At 26.8% G+C, this 20,590-nt stretch overlaps 1 long non-coding RNA gene across 1 annotated transcript; it reads right to left on the bottom strand.

The window, feature by feature from the left end:
- Positions 1-1,096: 1,096 nt before the first annotated feature.
- Positions 1,097-4,424, bottom strand: LOC126909194 (uncharacterized). Its single transcript, XR_007704958.1, has 2 exons — positions 4,124-4,424; positions 1,097-1,955 (listed from the first exon to the last, which is right to left on the bottom strand). It is a non-coding gene; the product is annotated as an uncharacterized LOC126909194 (long non-coding RNA).
- Between the last annotated feature and the right edge of the window lie 16,166 nt (positions 4,425-20,590).

Below are 20,590 nucleotides of genomic sequence, written 5' to 3'. Positions count from 1 at the left end.
GGGTAGAGTTCTCCGACACGATCATATCGTGAAGCGCATACCGAGAAAGAGTTTCGAGTAGAGCGTGAGCACCTCTACGCACTAAGGGATGGAAATCTCAAACCAGACTTCGTCGCAACTATTGACGATGAGACAAGAGGTACGAGATCCGTTATCCTGGATGTGCAAGTTGTTTCGGCCACTAACGCCAAAGACTAGCACGATGAGAAAGTACGAAAGCCGCCAAAATTTTAAGTCCGAAATGATGGTGAGACATCAATCGACTGCAGTACACACAGTTGCCGCGACCATTACATGGCTGGCTACCTAGCTCACTTGAGAGCCTCAAAACTCTTGGGCTAAGCCGTAACCTCTTGGGTGGACAAGAGACTTTGCTAAATTGGCACACGTTCAATAGGACGACTAGGGTGTTCGGGCAGGTTGGCGTCGGGTGAACATCGCCGTCTCCCCCTAACACGGGAGGCTCCTCGTCTCCCAGATGTGGGTCTCTAAGGCCCAGACCACATTCCCTTTGCTTGTTCCTCATTTCCTGCTCTTCCGAGTCTAGGCTATTTAATGATGAGTAGCCGCCTCGCCTACCACCTTTTCCACTGGCTTTCCACAGAGTAGAGGCCGCCTCATCCAAGGCAACCCGCGTAACTATGAGGTACGCGGGCCGTTTGGGCGTCTTTCTGAAAATAACCCTTTAACAGTCGCGTGGGGGTCTAGCATAACCACACATAAATAAAAGATTATAATATGTATAATATGACATAAAGATAATAATTTTGTAGAACTTTAACTGAGAATACTTAAATAATTATATAATTATTTAAGTATAAATAAATAAAATTAATCCATATAAATGAATTGTTTGAAAAAAAAAATTAAATAGAATTCATGATCAACCGGCATTTAAAAATATTTTCTAGAATACCATATATTTTTGCTTAAGCTTTATTTTTTAAAAAATGCATAAGAATTTAAGATTAGTGAATAATTTTATTGCACTTATAATATACATAAATATCAGCCAATTTGAATAAAATAAATTTTTTTTAAATTTTAAGCTTATTAGAAATATGCCATATAATGACTCTAATTATGATATCCACGCTATCAATTTTCAACTTAAAATTTTGAAACTGAGAAATATGCACTCTACAGTAAAAATCAAACTGTTTTGATATACTAATCTTGATATTTGACCAAAAATTAAATAACAGAGACTGCTATTATTTTTTGGCATATTTTTGGTCAAAATATTAGTAACACGGTAAGCAACCAAAAATTTTTTTTTTTAAATCTCAAATCTTCACAAAATATTTTTTTTAATGTATATAATAAAGTTAAATGGTTCACATTAAAATTTCAAAAAACAACGTTTTTTTTATTCGCCCTAATAAATAAGTCCACGGTGTTTTGAAAAAGTTCCTTCTGTCATTTTTTAATATATATTTCAATATTTGATATCTTAAAAAAATACAAAAATTCAAATTTTCACTAACTTTAAAATGTTATAGGAAATTAATTACTTAATATTAATAAGGTATATTTTTTTAAATCAAATTTTTCCTTAAAATTTAGTCTACAAAATGATTATCTTGAATTTCGTTTTGCATTTTTCGTTAGTTTTACATTTTTTTTTAATAAATTGAACAACTATTAGTTTTTAGCTGTAAAAATTACTTTAAAAATAAATCAATGAAAAATATTGATTGGATCAAGTTATTGATTTTGTCAAAACATCATGGACCACACTGTATATTAAACAACAAATTTAATACAAACATAAATAATTAAAAAATGACTGACATAAGGAGAGGATGTTTAACTGCATAAAATAAAATACTTTAAGATACATTTTTCCTTTTTTAATTACAACATATATAAAACACACCACAACAATTCCACTATTATAATTAATACCATAAAAAGCTCATTTTTGACAATACTTTTGATGGTCTTAAAAACACCTGTTCAAAAATAAAATATGTATATTTAGCCAGATAATTTAAATTTAATTGAAAAAAATTATTATATTAGTGAACTAAAAGTTGTTCGCAGTTTAAACCAATTATGTGTTTAAATTATTAAGGATTATGTTAAGTACAAAATTTAAAAAAAATTAACTTGTCTTCTTTACTATATTACAAGCACATACATCCAAATTATTACTATTACATTAATTTAAAAAATCTTTACAATGAACTAATAAAAATTCAGTTTAGTGTAACACTTACATATATAATTTTACTTTAATTTTAATACATAAATCTGATAATAGAAGGCATTCATTTATTAGTCATTCATCATGTTAAATGTCCTCTATAAAAGCTATTTATTGTGCCAGAGAGGAGGAGAAAACCTACATAGTCTAGTGCAATGGAGTCGAACTCTAGTATCTACGAACAAAGACACAATGCATTACCAACATAGCTAGGTAGGCCGCTATTATTTTATTGCAGCTGTCTTAGGCATATTATATTTATTCAAATTATTATCCCCATACTGACGGCTTGGCTTTCTGCTCAAACTGGTCATGTATGGCAAGATTTATCTTTGTTTTTTTTCATTGGCTTATCAATCAAGCATTAGATCTTTTAGAAGTATTATTCAAGCATGATGTATTTCTATATAATGAAATGCTAATGCAATACTATTATACAGTACATTACACAATTCATTATTGAATTATTATTAGCTCTATGAATGAATAAATGTAAAATCTATGTTGTGTATATACCAAACTGAATGATTAGCTAGTAAAATAAAACTAGAGTTTACTTTAAATATACCAGACCTGTACTGGATAAAAAAAAATTTATTACAATCCCTTTTTGGATGCTTTGCATAAAGAAAATAAAAAATTCAGAGCCTTAAAAATGTTATATGATATCCATGTTGGATTTAAATTATTGATAGCTCCAAGTTATTTAAATATATATATATATATATATATATATATATAATTAATTCTTTCATTTTTAATTATTTATTAGATGCATCCTATTTATTAATCCAATAAACACAATTTAACAACAAAATTCAAAATATATTAATTTTAATTAATTTGAAAACTACTTCAATACTGAAAAATATAAAAAAGTTAGATTATTTTTAGTTATTGGTGTAAAATTCTAATAAAGTGTTAGCTTTTTTTATAAGTTAAATAGAACATCAAATTTAAATGTTTAATTTAAACACTAAAATAAAATATTGAATTTTTTAATTTTAACTTTTTAGCCATATACAATTGTTATTTATAAATTAGTATACAATATTTTCATATTTATGGTTACATAAAGACAGGTTTGAAGTAGAACAGCAATTTTATAGCATTAATAGTTATAAACAAAACATTTAAATTAGAAATGCAAAAAAAAAAATATATTCTACACCCCATTATAATCAATAATATAAATTTCTAAAAAAAACCAACTCAAAACAGTAAAAAGTATATTTTTAACTCTAATATTTCCATAGATTCAAAACATATTTTAAAAACATCACTCTATATAGATTAGAATTAATAACCAATAATATTAAAAAATCATTGAAATCATTAAGCAGCAAGAAATAGATTGAGCAGAATAAAATAGAAATAAAGATATATACTCTTACATTTTAAACATAAAGTAATTAAAAATCCAAGTAAAATAATTACAATAACCTTTTAACTCAAAAAATAAAAATTTATACATAAATTTCAAATATAGTGAACACATAGCCAACAGAATAAAAAATTTTAAATTAGAATCGACCTAAAAATATATTACTAAGTAATTGCTTTAGATACAAATTCTTGTTCATTTTTACATAGAATATAAAATTAATTTTAAAAAGTCATGTTATTCATAGTGCTCTCCTGCCTCAACATTCCGACTGTCGATTATATTATTGAAATTTAATTAAATATAATATATTTAATATATAAAATTGTTACTGGGGAAATAACTATACCAAAACCATTAACATTTATCATCTAAAATTAAATAAAATATGAAAAATACTTAAAACCATGTTTTGTTACTGGAAGATATAAACCAAAATTATTAATATGATTTTAAAGTTTTCAATTTCAAAAAACACAATTAATTTAAAAAGAAATAACTAATGAATGGTTATTTAAAATTGTACTTACCGACGACGCTCAAAATGAATACAGAAAAAAAAAAGAAATAACAATTTTACAAGAGATCATCGTTGATCTAACCGTGTGCATCGTCAATAAGCCACCAAACACTTAGATCGGACCCCTCCAATGGTTTAATCAGTGACTGAATCAAAATAACTGAAAAATTGTTCATATAATATGTGGTCCAATAAAATAAACTGTTTCGACTGTTATTTCTTAATAATAAAATAACCCATGTAGCTATGGATATTTTTAGAACTTATTTTTCTGAATGCGATAATCAATATAAAATGTTTGTTACTATAGAATGATGTTACCATGAGTTCAATAAAATTTTAAATTAAATTATGCTGAAATAACATTAGCAATATTATGAGAATCTATTTAAAAAAAAAATGTTTTAAATTTCGATCCAAATTTAACCGATACAGAAATTAGATTAGAACATATTATTAATTTTTTATCATTAATATAAAAAACAAATAAAGACAAATATTTTGATGAGCAAAATAAAAAGGATATTAGAGCAACACAATTTCTAAATGCGACCTATTCACGAAAGTAAATTCCACAATAAATCCAAACCTTTCTTATTATCATTTTAAAACTGATATAAACACAATCTGTTAACACATTACCTCAAAATAAAAGTTGAAATGTTTGTTCGTAGATAGCGCATACGGTCAAATTACTTTAATAATCTTGTTGGATGATAATATTAATTTTTTGAGCAACTAGTTTAAGTATTTTTAATAAAAAAATATTATTAACTAAAAATAAATTTATGTAAAGCCAAAATTAAACTCGCTTTTGAATGATACTAGCAAAGCTGAGCATAAATTATTTAATATAATGCAACTAATTAAAAATTAAATTATGGTTTGTAATTTGTAGATATTTATTCGGTTTAATTAGATTTTGTGTATTGGTAGGGTGGCGATTTTAACATTAATTATTACATAACCAAATTTACGAATAATTTGCATTTAAATGCGTCATGATACTTTGGTAAATTGGTGGGTAATTTTTGAAGTATAAAATTCGTTAATAAACATAATTAAACATACAGATAATTTTTTTCATCAGCACAAAACCGCTGTTCAATTTTCCAGCAACAATTTTTAAAACGACCGCAAATGATTATGTATACATTAATTAGATAGTTGCAACGTTAAAGTTAAATAAAACTTACGCTTATGTATTATTAGTTATCTTTATGATAATAAAGATATTTAGAAAATGACGTTACTATGGTAACTTTTCAAAATAGACACACATAATATTTAAGATTAAATTTAGATTTACAGTTATTTTGTGTTAGAGTTATTTACAAATAAATGTATGTGTTTTAAAGTACCTAGGTTTGAATAAATGAATAATCAAAGAAAATAAATTTGACTAATCGATTTTTGAAATTTAAATATTACAATTGACCGTTATTAATATAAATAGTCTTCTGAATCAATTTACAAGGGAACAGTTGGATATAGACAATGATATTCTTTTGGTATATTGAACAATAGAGTGACCATATGCCAAACATTAATTAGACTCCATAGGGGGTTGCTGCTGTCCAGATATTTACTAGATATTGGTCAATTTATTATACATAATCCCCTTAGCATTTATTTGTGTATTTGGTCTAAATGTGAAATAGCTTTCACCCGCAATCAACCCTTAGTTTATGTATTTTTTCACAGATAGGTATTGTATCAACAACATCATAAGCATTTTATCCGTTGACAAAAGCGTCAATGAGATAATAGGAACTGTTCTCTGAAAAATGCTAGACACCTAAATTGAAGATTTACTTGAATATGATTGCAATATCCGCAGAACACGTAATCGTTATAGATACATAAAAATAAGGGTACAGTTCAGTACTGTATTAGTCATTGTATGTGTTTATTGTGTTGGGCTATACCATCTGATCGGAGGGATGTAGTCAGCGAGTGGGGAAGCACGATGAATAATACGCGACCGGGACGGACTTTATTCGATATAAAAGTTCTATCAGTACATTTATGTACACTGAAGGGACAAACTGTGGCGTCGTAATTGACGCGTCTCGACGCCACTGGCGCCAGTCGGTTTCCAAGGATACATAAACGTCTGCTGCTGCCAAAAGAACATCAGCATTTTCGTCTTACCTTTCACTTGGAAAACAGTTACTTTGGTAATTGTACTCGAAATCAATCAAATCATAATTAAAATTTCTAAATGTAAATAAATTTCGTTCCATTATTCTAAAATTACAGGAGCTATTTGCCGATTATCACTCCAAGTGTACATAAGTACAAAATCTTGAATTTCAGAAATACTAAGAAGCGCTGTATACATAATTTTTCATGAGAACTTATACTTGTTTATTTAAACAGAGTTGTATAAATATTTTATGAGAAATTTATGGTCTACATTTAGTTAAAAAATTAAACTCTCTACTTCTTTTGAAATGAAATCTTTGTAATTCATATCAAGGAAATTTATTAATTAAAATCATAATTCATATTTAAAATTAAATGATTAATAAATTAACTTAAGTTAATATCTTACAGTAATTTTAATATATCGAAATAACTTAAAATTGATCGTTTTCTTAAAGTATGGCTGATGAAATAACTTTTTTACAATTAGTAGATTATGTTCATGTTAAAAAAACAAAAATAATAAGGACTTGTCCTTGTTATTCTTAATAAAAGATTTTTTTGCGGTATAAACTATATATACATTTATAATAATAATTCAGAGAACTTGTCGTAGATGGCAATCAATTCAGACAAAGTAAAAAGTTCTCAAAATAAATTGAAAAAGTATAATGACCTATAGGACTAAAACGTAAAGGGCGCAATCATTTGTATTCATGACTGGTGACTACAATAATATATTCCAAAGGACATAATATAATTTAGTGTACGTTATTATGAACTTAAATTTTAGCAATGGTTTGAAAATTGAAGAATTATGTGCCATGCAATGACAAATAAAATAAAAGACATTTGACCGTTCATGAAAAAATATATATTACAAATTAAAAAATAAGTATAAAAGAGAGCAAGAATATTTTTAGTGTCACTTAATAAAATAATTTACTAAAATACTATTTTCTACACTATGAGCTAGTTAAAAATGTATGTTACCATTTACAAAAATAAAAGTTGATGCTGTTATAATATATAAAGTTGAATCGAAAAGTTATTTAATAATTGATTAGTCAACAAAGATATGTAACTAAAAAAGAGACAAAAAAATATTTCCGAAATTATTTTTATTTTATGAGTATTTGACAAATGGTTATAATAAATGTATTACTCTTACTATATAAATTTCTATACTTTTAAATTGTTTGGCAGTGGTACGTTACTTTTTCTTCATATCATTAAGTTAATTGGTGGAAATAAAATGACCAAACCATTATCTATTTTTTAGCTCTATGACTTGTAAATGATAATTTTAATATAGTTACGTCGTCAGTTTATTCTTATCTTAGAATGATTTTAAAAATACTACCTCTTATACTTCATTAATATTAACATTTAAAAGTACTATACATGATGTATTATTTCATAAGTGTTTATTTATAAGTGTAAATAAAAAAGTAATTATGATAGCACAATATGTTTGTATTTTTTCTGATAGTACACAATTAAAATTATTCGAATAACACATAATTTTAATTTTAATAGTTATATTATTGAACAACAATCATTATTTCATAACACGTAATTAAATAATTGTCATGCTATTAATTTGATCTAAAACGATAAAAGTTATTTGTGAATGTGAGAATAAAAATATTTTTTAACATGTAGCATAAAAATTATGCCAATTAATTTATTGAGAAATTTCAGTTAAACGTGAAAAATGGTAATTTTGTATAAAAGATATTATAATGTAAAATTATAAACCTTTTTCTATAACACCTTTTTTAAATTAAATGATTACTAATAAGTGCAGAACTAGAATAAAATTTTTGTGGGAAGTAAATTAATTTTTTCGCCCTAAGTATATATTATTTAAAAATATATATACAGTTTTCTAAATCGGGGAAAGGGGATGAGCTTACTCAGATGCATCTATGATACAAGTAGTATCACAATACTCCAATTTTATTTAAAATTTTGTAGTATAATTTGTAGTAGATAAGACTTTCTGTTTATATATTTATGTTAAGTCGGTAGGTCTTCAGTAAACAAAATAATATTTAAACGCATTAATAGTTCCCCTTATGCTGAATAATTTGATTTGTCCTTTAACCGCACCCTCGTTCCTATAAGTTATATTTAACAATAACATAGTGATGGCAATATACGAGTCAAACTCGGTTACATTGTGTTGTAAAAATTAGATAATTCAAATGAAGTAGATGATATAAAAACATTTACGTTGCACGATTACTGTGTTTCTACAAGACCCTAGTCATCAACAGGGAATTTCCCCAAAAGACCAAAAAAAGGGTGTGACTAGAACATTGTTCCGTTATGAAAGTGCTTAACAATTATTGTTTGTGTTACATATTTCGATAAATATGAGGCAAAACGCCCTAAATCCTATTTCGATTTAATTTCACAGATGTAATACGAAATTGTGCACTTTTATGACAAAATCGACTGCTTGGTTAATATATCTCCAAAAACTAAAATCTATTTTTTTTCATCTTCAGTCTAATAAATCCATTTTAAATTATTAGATTTTTCGATAAAAAAAGTTGTTATTTTTCTAAAAACATTTATTTTTATGTATTACTATTGGTTAGAAATAAAGCTAGTTATGCGACGAAGTTCAACAAATAATATTTAACAATTAATTGTTGAAACGTTCCTTTAAGAATATGGTTTAAATAATTCATTTTTAATAATTCAGTAAAATATACATAAAATTAAAATTGTTGTGATTAATGTGGAATTTTGAATTTCTAAATTTAACTAACTTAATGTTCAATCATCACATTATATAAATATTTTATTTTACAAACTGCACAATTTCCTGGAAATCATTAAATGTGGACATATTTTAATACATTCGTTCGATTCTATAAATAACCATTGTTATAACTTTACAAATTTCATTATTGTGTTGATTATATAATTTTATTTATAATGGTTCTAAACAAGTCTACCGTTTGAAATGTACAATAGTACAAATAATTTCTACCAGTATGATTATTAGTTTACCAAAATCCTTATTAAAAACTGTGAAGGTGTTCATATACTTGATATTATATTTCTAAAACGATAAGTGATTGGTGTCAGTTTTTAATGAATGATGAAACTATAGCAATTATGTAATATTTTTCTTTACTGCGCTTATAATGTATTTGTAATAGTTGGTTGAAAAATAATTTCAAGTGTGTCATAATACTTTGTATCTGTTAAAAGGTCGTTTCCTAAAAATTGAGTGTTTGATATTGCTCTTTACATATAATGTAGTAATTTGGATATATATATTTTTTTATTATATTGCAAGTTGCAATCATAAAACTCCATAAAATTGTAATACTTATCGACGGTAAATGTGAACATTATAATGAGTATAAAAACTATTTTATAGAATATGGAACAAATACGGGTAGCCGAGTTCAATGAACATTTTTTTTACACAGAGGATTTATTTTTTATCGACTTGACCAGATGATGTGTGACCGATAAGTCGTGATCCGAATTTCTGACAAGCGTAAACCGACGCGATTTATTGAATTCTCAAGAGACTGTACTCGACGAACAGCGTTGGCGAACAGTTTTGACCGATGCGTTACGGCAAATGCGACCAAATTGAATTGTACACTTCGCGGTACATCGAACCCGTTGACGATAATAACGTCCCAGCGCAGATAATGACTATCCCACAGCCAACAACACAACAAAAGCGGAAAACGTGCAGATTGCTCTCGAACAGTACGTCGAAAACATATACAAACAGGTGTAACACCCCATTACTCCGTCGGTCCATTGGAAACCGGTCGACTTGAATAACGGTAGACGGGTCGGTGCACGAGAAGAGCACGTTGGCGGCAGCTAACCGTGGCGACGGTGGTAATGTCCATGTGAACCGCAACGCCTAAACGATAGCCGTTCCAACGGAGACAGCCGAACACGTCCGAACGCGTCGGGCACCAGCAGGTTGCATTCCGACCGCACTACGCCGGCGAACGTTAATACCATTCGTGTACTGTCGCGCGTTTTCGTCTCAATACTCGTTGGTCGTGTCGTCGACGTCGTAATCCATTTACGTAGTTTTGGTTCGTTCATTTGTTTTCGGTTACAGAATTTTTATTTTTTTATAGCAAACAACGGGTTTACATTTCGTTTATGTATTGGAAATCTATTTAAACGGTTTTTTCCCCTGTTTGGGTTTTTTTGATTATTTGAATTTTACTTGTCGTCTTCGGTCGTTATGATGATCTGTTTTGAATGACATTATTTTTATATTAGAAATTACATTTTTTCTCTCATGTCTATCGAAACCCGTTAAAGTAGCATAATAGTTTTTTATATTATTTTTTTAACGCAGAAGATAATCATGAGAACAATGTTTGAAGACAACCATTCACTGTTGACCTTGTTGTTGATCTCCGCCGTCGTTGTATCAGGTACGTTAAAGAGCGCCAAGACTTGCAGTTGAAACGTTAAACGAGATATTATAATATTGTAATTGCTTCGTAATTCCGGTTTTTTATTATTTTATTTCTTTGTGGTTCTTACAACATTTTGCTTGCAAAAAACTAGTTTATATTTTGTACTGCAATTTATTTTTATAATGTGTAAAATATTGAAAACTATCCTGGTTGGTTTATTTCGTGTCCAAGTCTGTTAACACTTATCAATCGTATTGTACGATCAAACACAATTTTATTTGATAGCAAATTTGTTTTACTATTGAAAAGTTTTTCGCCATACCCGTTTCCCTCTTTTTATCATGCAACTAAAGTTTAACGAAGCAACATATCATTAACGCTGAATATCAGGAAAAAATATTACTCATTCTATTATTAATACATAGCAATAATGTTAAGTCACGTTTTATTTCAATTTGTTATTGTACCTGTACTAGTTTTCGCAATACCTAAAAAATTATACATATTCCATAAAGGCTTGTTATAACTTTAAAACTTCCGTTATTATTATGCAATTTATATAAATAAACTCAAGTCAAAAACGTGCTCCTAGTAAATATTAGCTTATCTTTGATTTTCATTATTAGCTAGTAATTTATGTCTATTGTTATCATAACAATTTTGAATAATAAATAGGAAATGTATACCTTTATACAAATTTTCAGTCTTAAAAATTCCTAAGAATTTTTTTTTAAGCATTGTATAGCTCCGCTTTATTGTATTCAATTTTGATTTGATAAATTTAGGTTAATATTTTAATTTTTATTGTTTCCAAGAACTAAAATCGTTACATCTTTTAAAATATTTCTTGTGTGAACACTTGCGTAGTTATTAAAAGGAAATGTATAGAGATTCTTAATTTAGATCTAAATATAGAAATTTAATTGAAGTCATATTAAAATTTAACGAATTAGGTATTCTAGATAGTAATTAAAATTTAAAAATTTAAATTGAATCATGGGTTTTTTTAATGAAGCGTTTTGTTCCATTGTTTACTTCAAAAACGCTTTATTGTTTGCAACTCCGCAAACACTTTCTTTTCAGTTCTCTAAGTAATATATGCATTTTATTATATTTGAGAACTGAAACCTCTTAGATTAAATCCATTCCATTTTACTTTATATTTTTCGAATCCACTTAGAAATTTCTTGTTTATAATTCAACGACCTTCAAAATAACTGTATTCGTCATGATGTGTACACATGTTATGAGTCATTACCCTGTAAATAAACTTAAAACCGAATAGTTTATGATACAATAAATATTATCTTATCTATTTTTTTTTCGTTGTTTGATATGTTTTGATAACTTAATCGTTTTTATGACGTAATTATAATTAGAAGTGAATAGTAATTAGTTAATTTGTTTTTATTATTGTTAATAAAATAATACAAATTTTAAGCTAAAATAATGATATTTTTTGTTATAATGTTTCAATTCTATAATTGATAATCATAAAGTTTTTAATATGACGAGGATGATTAATTTGTGGTCAGTTTAATCAACGTAATTATGTATGATTTGCCTTTGAACTTTTTTTATTAGAAATCGATTACACAGTTCAAAGCCTTGAATTATTTATTTCTGTAATTAAATGTTTTTATTTCATTTAAAAAGATATGCATGTTTATCTTGTTTGTAATGATATTCTTCCTAATATAATTATTTCATGTTATGTATATATAGCGTACAATTGCCAAGTAATTTTAATTTTATTAGTTTGCTTATTTTAATTTGTTGTTAAAGTAGCCTTTTAGTATTTTAAAATGTACATTTCACCAATGATATACGTATTTTTTTTTTTGTGATCTTGCATACGTACTTTTTTTACTTTGTCTTTATTATCTATTATCTTTATCTCAGTCGGATAAGTCCCATAATTCAGCATAAAATATTTTTTCTCGGTTGTAGTCAGCACCAAATTTGTGATTGTAGAGATTTATCAATTCATCATTTTAATTATATCTAATTCATCGCCACTGTTCTTTTGATCTTAAGGAAATTAAATCATGAGTATTCTCTTTATTTTTTTAATGAAAGTATTATTTTATTTTGTCATTGTATAAACACGTGAGAAATAAGACGAGATGCAGATATGGAAGTATAATATATGTATTTGAAACAATGATACATTTCAAAGGTGAAGAAATACAGTTTTTCTTTTTGAAATTAAAAGTAAAAAAAAAAATGTGTGTAATAATTCTCGGTTAGTAAACACAGTTATGTGACGGTTAAGTATTTTAAAACAGAAATGACAATTTTACACGAGTGTTAATTGTATATTCCATTGTAATTTATCTAATTTTGATTCATATTTATTCATTTCCAATTTTAATAGCTTGGATAATATTAAATTATCACTATAAAAGGTCTGTGCTAAATCATTTTACATGTGTATTAGCGTGTAGGTTAATAACTTTGGATTGATGTCGAGAAATTTGAAATTTGAGTTAAATATACAAAACATAAGTAGGTTGTAGTTTATGTTTAGTTTATGAAGAGAATATTAATTTAAATTTCATCTTTGCTACTTGTTATAATTATTACTGCTCTTCTCAAGTTGGTCTAATTAGTTATCTGCATTGTTGTACAAAAGCCTAAATTTAAAATGGCAAATAACGTTATCATTCAAGTTTGTTGTTTTCCAGTTTTAATCTTCTATGGGGTGATAAGCGCTACTTGACTTTTTGTAATGTCCCTTAGATAGAGAAAGAAAAAATCGGCTAATATACAGATGCATTGAATTATAAGCGAAATTTTGATTTTCGATAATTAATTGTATTTGTCTAATATGTATGGATCACGTGTTTTGTTTTTTTCTTGGTCTTCCATTTAGTTTCATCGAAGAATATAATAACATTCGATTGAAATCTTGGGAAAATATTAAAATGAATAGATTTATGTTGGGAGGGATTGCCGTGACTCTTATTTTTTGTATTATGTTAGGTGGTCAGCGTTTATTTATTGTTCCCACGCCTTCACAGTTGTCTTGCTAGCGGGCAATCGGTCATCATGTTGTACTCTTCTAGATGGACTATATCAGGTGATTCCCATACAAGCGACCAATTAGTATACGCATTTGTATACGACAAACATTGTAATGTTTATTTCTTAGTGTAATTTAATGACGAGCGTAGGACTTTTCAACAGACGTTACTGGTATTGTTGTATTAATATTATTACTACCCTCAGGTTAATTACACTAATTGATATTTTCAATATGTCTTAGGGATTCGGTAATTTTTTTTTCATGTTTAATTTTATTTTTGAAACATTTTCTTAATAATCCTAATGAATCTCATTTGTTTATATTATGATTTTTAAATTTTGTGTTTGGGATTACTTGACTTTTCTTATCGTATCACGATAGAAGTGTTTCACGCTGATCGTGATGAGGTTAAGAGCATAGCGATGCTCCCACGAAAACAACAATGAACTCTTTTTTTTCTTTGACTATGACGAATAATTTCATGTATTGATTACATCTGATTATTTTATCATAGTTTCATGAAGTCGTGAAAGCATTATTATAAGAAAAAATGATACAGCCAGCACGTTTAGTGTTCAATAGCACTTCTTGCTAATCTTAATTTTAACCATGTACATGTGTTATATTACAAATATAAACAATATTAAAATAATTCCACTTTTATTTCAATAGTAATTAAAGATGTAATATATTTTACAAGATAACTGTAAATGTCGAGTTTTTTAGAACAATATTTTAGTATACTATAATAGCTTCTAGTGAAAATATTATGGTTAAACTAATTTAATGACAACAAATAATTCTCTTGTCAGTTAATTGACAGAATTAATTCTAACGTTGTAATTTATTGTTATCGAGTATAAAATTGCAATAATTTGTTTTCACTTGTCATAATTGTAATATAAACTCGTGTTGAAGTACATATTAAGTCATAAAAATATCGAAGAATTTGTATGGTTTGTTTTCCTTGTTCCTTTGGAAAAAATAATCTATTTTTCTTTATTTTAATTTTCTGTTACAAAATAGATTTAATTTATTTTTATTTATCTAGATTCTAGAATATAAGTAGGTAACAATAATAAACGAATATGACTGTTCATATTACAAAACATAGTTTTTTCTAGGAATAACTTAATAAAAATTCAATTTTAAGAATTGGGAATAAAAAAATACCTATATCAAAGTAATAAAGGATGGTTGGCGACGTTGGCATTTCTTTGAATATATATTTTTTTCTCTAAAAATATAGGGTGTTCCGGTCAACTGCTTCAAACTCAGAGAGGATATCCGGTGTATCCTAGAAGTGTAAAGCATGCGTGCTGTGCTGTGTATAGTAAAAAACTGTTCTTCCGTCATATCTCTATTTTTGTTATAATATCATAATGCCATAATAAGCAGTAGTAAATTCTTTGGTCGTTTAAAAGACGTAGCCTAACGGTTCTTATATTAAAAATGTAATGCGTACTCTTTGTGTATTGTATACTGAGATGTCGCTCTCTAGAGTCTCTTGTTAACCAAGAAAGTGATGATGATTTTACAACGAAATGTAATCGAATAACCTAGTATGATTAAAGATGCTTCCAGTGTATCTGTATACAGAGTGTACTACAAGGGCTTTCTAATGGCTAATTACAGTGCATCTAATGTTATTATCATTTATACCACATAAAAATTATAATTTTTCTTTGCGTGTACTATTTATCTTGTACATAACGACTACTTGTTATTTTCATTTCATCTATAGTTGGACCAGGAGCTCTATTTTAATGACGGTATAATTTAGAAACTGGTTATTGCCTTACACCCTAAGATATGAACAGGTATAGTAGATGTCTTATGATAATAATTTATTATTCGTATTCAGTCGATTTCTCAAGGATTAATTGTTCAGTTGATCGTAGTTGTCGTTTTTTATTAGTAATTTATCATTAAATGGCAATGGATTTTAAGATAAATCTATTCTTTACCGATGGGTATTTTTCTTTCTTCTTGGAAGGTTTGACCTTAATGATTTGGCGACGTACAATTCGATTTAAATTACTTATATGAGTTTTTCTTATCACTGAGTTTTCTGTTTATTACATAAATTAATTTTGAGACGTCATTTATTCATTTCTCTTATTTAATTTAGTTATAAGTTTGTAACTAAATTTAACTAGATATTTCCATTTATAGTTTCTTATATAGTTTTTTCCTTTTAAATAATGTTTTTTAAAAAAAATTATAGTTGTCTAAAAATTCTATATCTTTATGGCATTCTTAACTTGGATAAAAACTAATAAATTTTTTGTATAATATTATTCAATAAAAGGTTTAGTTCTCATTTTAACTAAAATTAAATTTTTTGCTTCTTTATTTTTTGTTTACGAGTTTTTTTTTCTTAATTATGTTTTTCTCTACTCATGAAAATTTTATTAATTTCAATCAATAGAAGAGAAAAATTAAAGCAAACTTGGCACAAACTTTTACACAGACATTCGACATAGAAAAAAACAAATTCGTTTCAGCTCATAACATATTTATGAAGTCCCTCTCTGACATTAAATTGGCAAACAATATCGCTATGCTATAAGATATATTTTTCCAGTCTATTTTTGTTAGCATTTAGGTCGTAGAAAAAACAAAACATAAGTAATAATGATGATTGACAATAATATTTATGTTGTGTAAATGTTAACTGCATAATAAAATGCTCAAAATTTATCATCTTCCCTCATGGTATCATAACAGGTAATAGAAATATGTTAAGTATTTTTAACATTCTGTATTAAAAGTTGTAAATGAGTTTTGACGATTGGCAAATGAAGTTTATGTCTCATATAATTCGTTTATTAATTCTGTATTTTGTGAGATGCAATTAATTATATTCAATACTTATCTTCTTACAAGAATTTGTATAGTAAATGATACTTTTATCTATTGAAAATATCTACTGTTCACTTGCGCCTTTTGATGATGAATATGAATATATAATTTTTTTTTTAATAATCTGATCTAATTTTAATTTGTATCTATTATGTTTCAGTCATTTTTGTCATGTTTGTTATCTTCCATAAGAACTGATAAAAATGTCAAAATAACATTGTATTACAACAAACAGAATCGAGCAAGTTTGTTGTTATTTCATATCGTTTAAGACACAGAACTTTTTAGAACAAGTGTTTTTCTATAACCATTTCCTTTCTAAGTATTGCCCTTTTTGCCCCTACATTATAGTGTGTTATTGATGCTTATGACCGGTTTCAAACTCCCCTTAGGCTTTAGAAGCATAATATACTTATACTTTACACAAGTTACATAAACTCATACCAGTGAAGCGTAAACTACAGTCAAGAACGTGTGTTTGTTTAAAGAGTACGTAACTCAATGTAATATTAGTTCTGCAAAAGAGGGGTATATTTTGGAAAACCTGAAGGGAAATCAGTCGTGGGTCTTTTCAGAAACCAGGATAGAATTGTGCGGAATAGGCTTTTGCCACACAGTATTTCCCCGGAGGTTAACTGGCCAGTGGCACATAGTCCTCGATACAAATTTAAAAACATTTTCAGAGAAGGAAAGGTAGAAACAAGGTCCCTATGGGTCATTTTTCATCGTCACATACATACACACGTCCCTTCTCTTCCCTTAGACGTCTGACCTTTCATTAATGATTGGTGTTGGCTTGGACATTGTCGCTAATCACGGTTTTCTATTATCACAGATCGTCTAAATTAGGTTTACTCGCTTACATATAATATGTATATAAAAATCAAAGTGTCCAAATAAGATGTATTACAATTTAATTTTTGGTACACGTTAAAAATAAAAAGCATTTTGGCATATGAGTAAGAATATAACGAATTCTGGTTGTTTCTATATGTTTTATTTTGGAAAATAATTTAGAATGATCAATTCATCTTACTATGAAAAATTAGTTTTTGAAACGTTACTAAATATTACTACACTAGTTATATAAATATATATATATATATTATAATCATGGTTTAAATCATAGTAAATTATTAATATATCTATTAAAAAAATTGTAATGAACATTTTATCACTTGTAATTCACAACCAATTATATTTTAGTTGTAAGTTTTTTTTTCAGTTTTTAATTACTGAAAAGATGCACAAATCGTTAGAAATTGTTAAAACGAAAACCATAATATTCGCTTGCATTTTTTTCAAATATTCAAATTAATGAAAAACACGTGTTGACAACTTTTGAATATTCCAAGCATTTAAAAAATAACAAAATTATTAATTTTTTACACATTATTATTTGAGTGCATTAAATTATTTGAACTCGGTTATCATATATTTTTTACTGATTATATATTTTAAAAGTCCTATAGAGTATAACTACTTAAAACTTCTGAATTTCGCCACAAAATACTATAAAAACCATATTGTTAGGCAATTCTTTTTGGTTGACGTGTGTAAAGTTTAGTGACAATGTAACGTTGTTATATGGCTTTATGTAACGTTTATCATCATGAACAATCTGGAAAAAAACTGTTAAGTTATGTTGTTATTCGAGTTACCTATCTCACAACGTTTCGCTCTCAGCATTAAAGCTGTAAAGAGTTTTCTTGCTGTACATGGTGATTGTTTAACGCTTTATCTAAGTATAAAACATATTATAATTATATTATATAAATTATATAATATTACAAAAATAAACAGACCCGTAGAGTCTGTTTATTTTTATCTCTAGACATTCATGAACCACTCTACTCCTGTATAGAAGTGCTAATGTCTTATAAAATAATGGTTCAAAAGTTGTTATCCACCAATTGTATTTTGGTCAGATAAGTTTATTATTTTTAAGCTATTTAAACATTTGTGTTACCATTTAAAAAACATAAGTTGCTATTATTTTAAAGGTGAGAGAGGGAAAATTTGTTTGGAAATTATAGAACATTGGATACTACTAATTTCTGAAAAGAAAAAAAATTGTATATTTTATATTTTAAAAGATATTGCGTAAGTCATAGTTAAAAAATCACTCTGTAGTCCGTATTTACTAAGAATTATGTATCTGTGTGAACTGAAAGCTCATTCGAAGATCATATCAATTTTACACATGTACCCATAAGTTAGTATTTATGATCAATAGAATGTTTTAAATATTTTTCCTTCTAAATTCAAAATATTCAAAAAAATAATATTTGAACAAGTTTTTTTGCAAAAATAAAAACGTCTTAACTCCCAGTTTTTTTGTTTGACTATCAGTTTGTGATAATTTTTTTTATCGTACCCATTAAGAAGTGCATTCTGAAAAACCTTTTTTAAAAGGTGTTTGTTTATTGTTAAAATTCAACATTTATACTAACGTGTAGTAGTTTTGAAATATTATTTTAAAACAAAGTCAAAGTTTTCAACATTCTCGCCAACACTTTTTAAAATAAAATAAAATGCCAAACTTCTTAGTATACCCAATGGAACAGTATCACGGGTGACCGTGGTGTGAGTACATACATTATTTAAACTTAACGATAACAATCGGACAAAATAACAGGTGTGACGGCGTGGAATGAAAAAGTCTTTCGTGACTACAGAAAACTGTTTACCCTCATTGGCCTTTTGAGTCGTGTATATTTTTAATAATTCCTTAACAGTAGTATAGAAGTATAGTAACTTCTTAGCATTAGTTTGGTACAATTAACATGAGTTCATAAGGTTTAATATAATGTTTTCAAAAAAGTTTAAATTTTGTTCACTCAATCGACAAAACTTTAGCTGGATTATTTTACCCAGCTAAATAAAATTATTTAATAATTTTTGTTTACCTTTTTAAGACTAGTTTTTTTGAAGAATTTATGTAAATTATAAATTTGCGCATTAGTTATTCATTTCTGAGAATCGGTTCGTTTTTACGCTTTAACATTTATAAATATTGCCGTATCGAGTTTATTAAGTGCTTATAAAATATGGGAACTTAATTAAAACCATCTGGCGTATTTAATATATATCTAAAAACACAATTACATGAATTTTTTAATATTTATTTCAATTATTAATTAAAAAAAAAAGTAATTAGGTTTAAAAATGCGGGTGTAGTTTTTTTTTTTATTAAATTTGAAATATTTCAACTTTATATGTACTAAAAATATATGTTTGTTATTTTAAAATCTGGTCAAGTATGTAAATAATGTTTCAATGAAATTATTTGCTATTGATTTATAATTTTTTTTACTGTTTAAAATGACTAGTTGCAATGTTTTTAATCGTATAATTATTGTTATCTTTGTTTAAAATTATTATTACTACTTAAAACACAATAACTTGATATTTAAAGAAGTAAAACGTGTATGTTGTAACAAACTCAATTTATTTTATAATACTTCAACTGTAAAATTTAAAAAACCTTAGCGATGTTCTAGAATCTTGTGGCAGTGCAATAAAATACAGTGTAAATAAACCAAAATGTGAAATATTTTGCTGAACAGCCGCCAATTTTTTGATGCTTAAAAAAATTTCCTTCTCGTATATTGTGTGCACTTACAAACTTACCAGTAAGGTAATAAAATATAAAAAGTAGGATTCTTAATGTTTATTTATGTCATGTAAATTTATTTAAAAGTAATCACAAATAGAGATTAGTTATCGTTCTTGGAGATTCTAAATGTTCTATTGTGGTACAGTATTCTCCAATGTAATTTTATAAAATACATCTAATTAATTAAGTTAAAATGTATTCAGCTAGTGTATAATTAAAACATAAAATAAATAATCAATTAAATATATTATACTTATATATAATTGTTAAAATTAACTATTAATTATAAATGTACCACAGTTATTATGTCAATGAAAATTTAAAAAAATACTGAAAATTTAGATTGTTTAGTAGTGTTTGCAGTTAAAGTAATTGTCATGTTAATTTTCT

The sequence above is a fragment of the Daktulosphaira vitifoliae genome, unplaced genomic scaffold (genome assembly GCF_025091365.1).
Source record: "Daktulosphaira vitifoliae isolate Bord-2020 unplaced genomic scaffold, ASM2509136v1 Scaffold_176, whole genome shotgun sequence".
NCBI classification, from domain to species: Eukaryota; Metazoa; Arthropoda; class Insecta; order Hemiptera; family Phylloxeridae; genus Daktulosphaira; species Daktulosphaira vitifoliae.
This window is presented reverse-complemented; position numbering and strand designations above follow the sequence as displayed.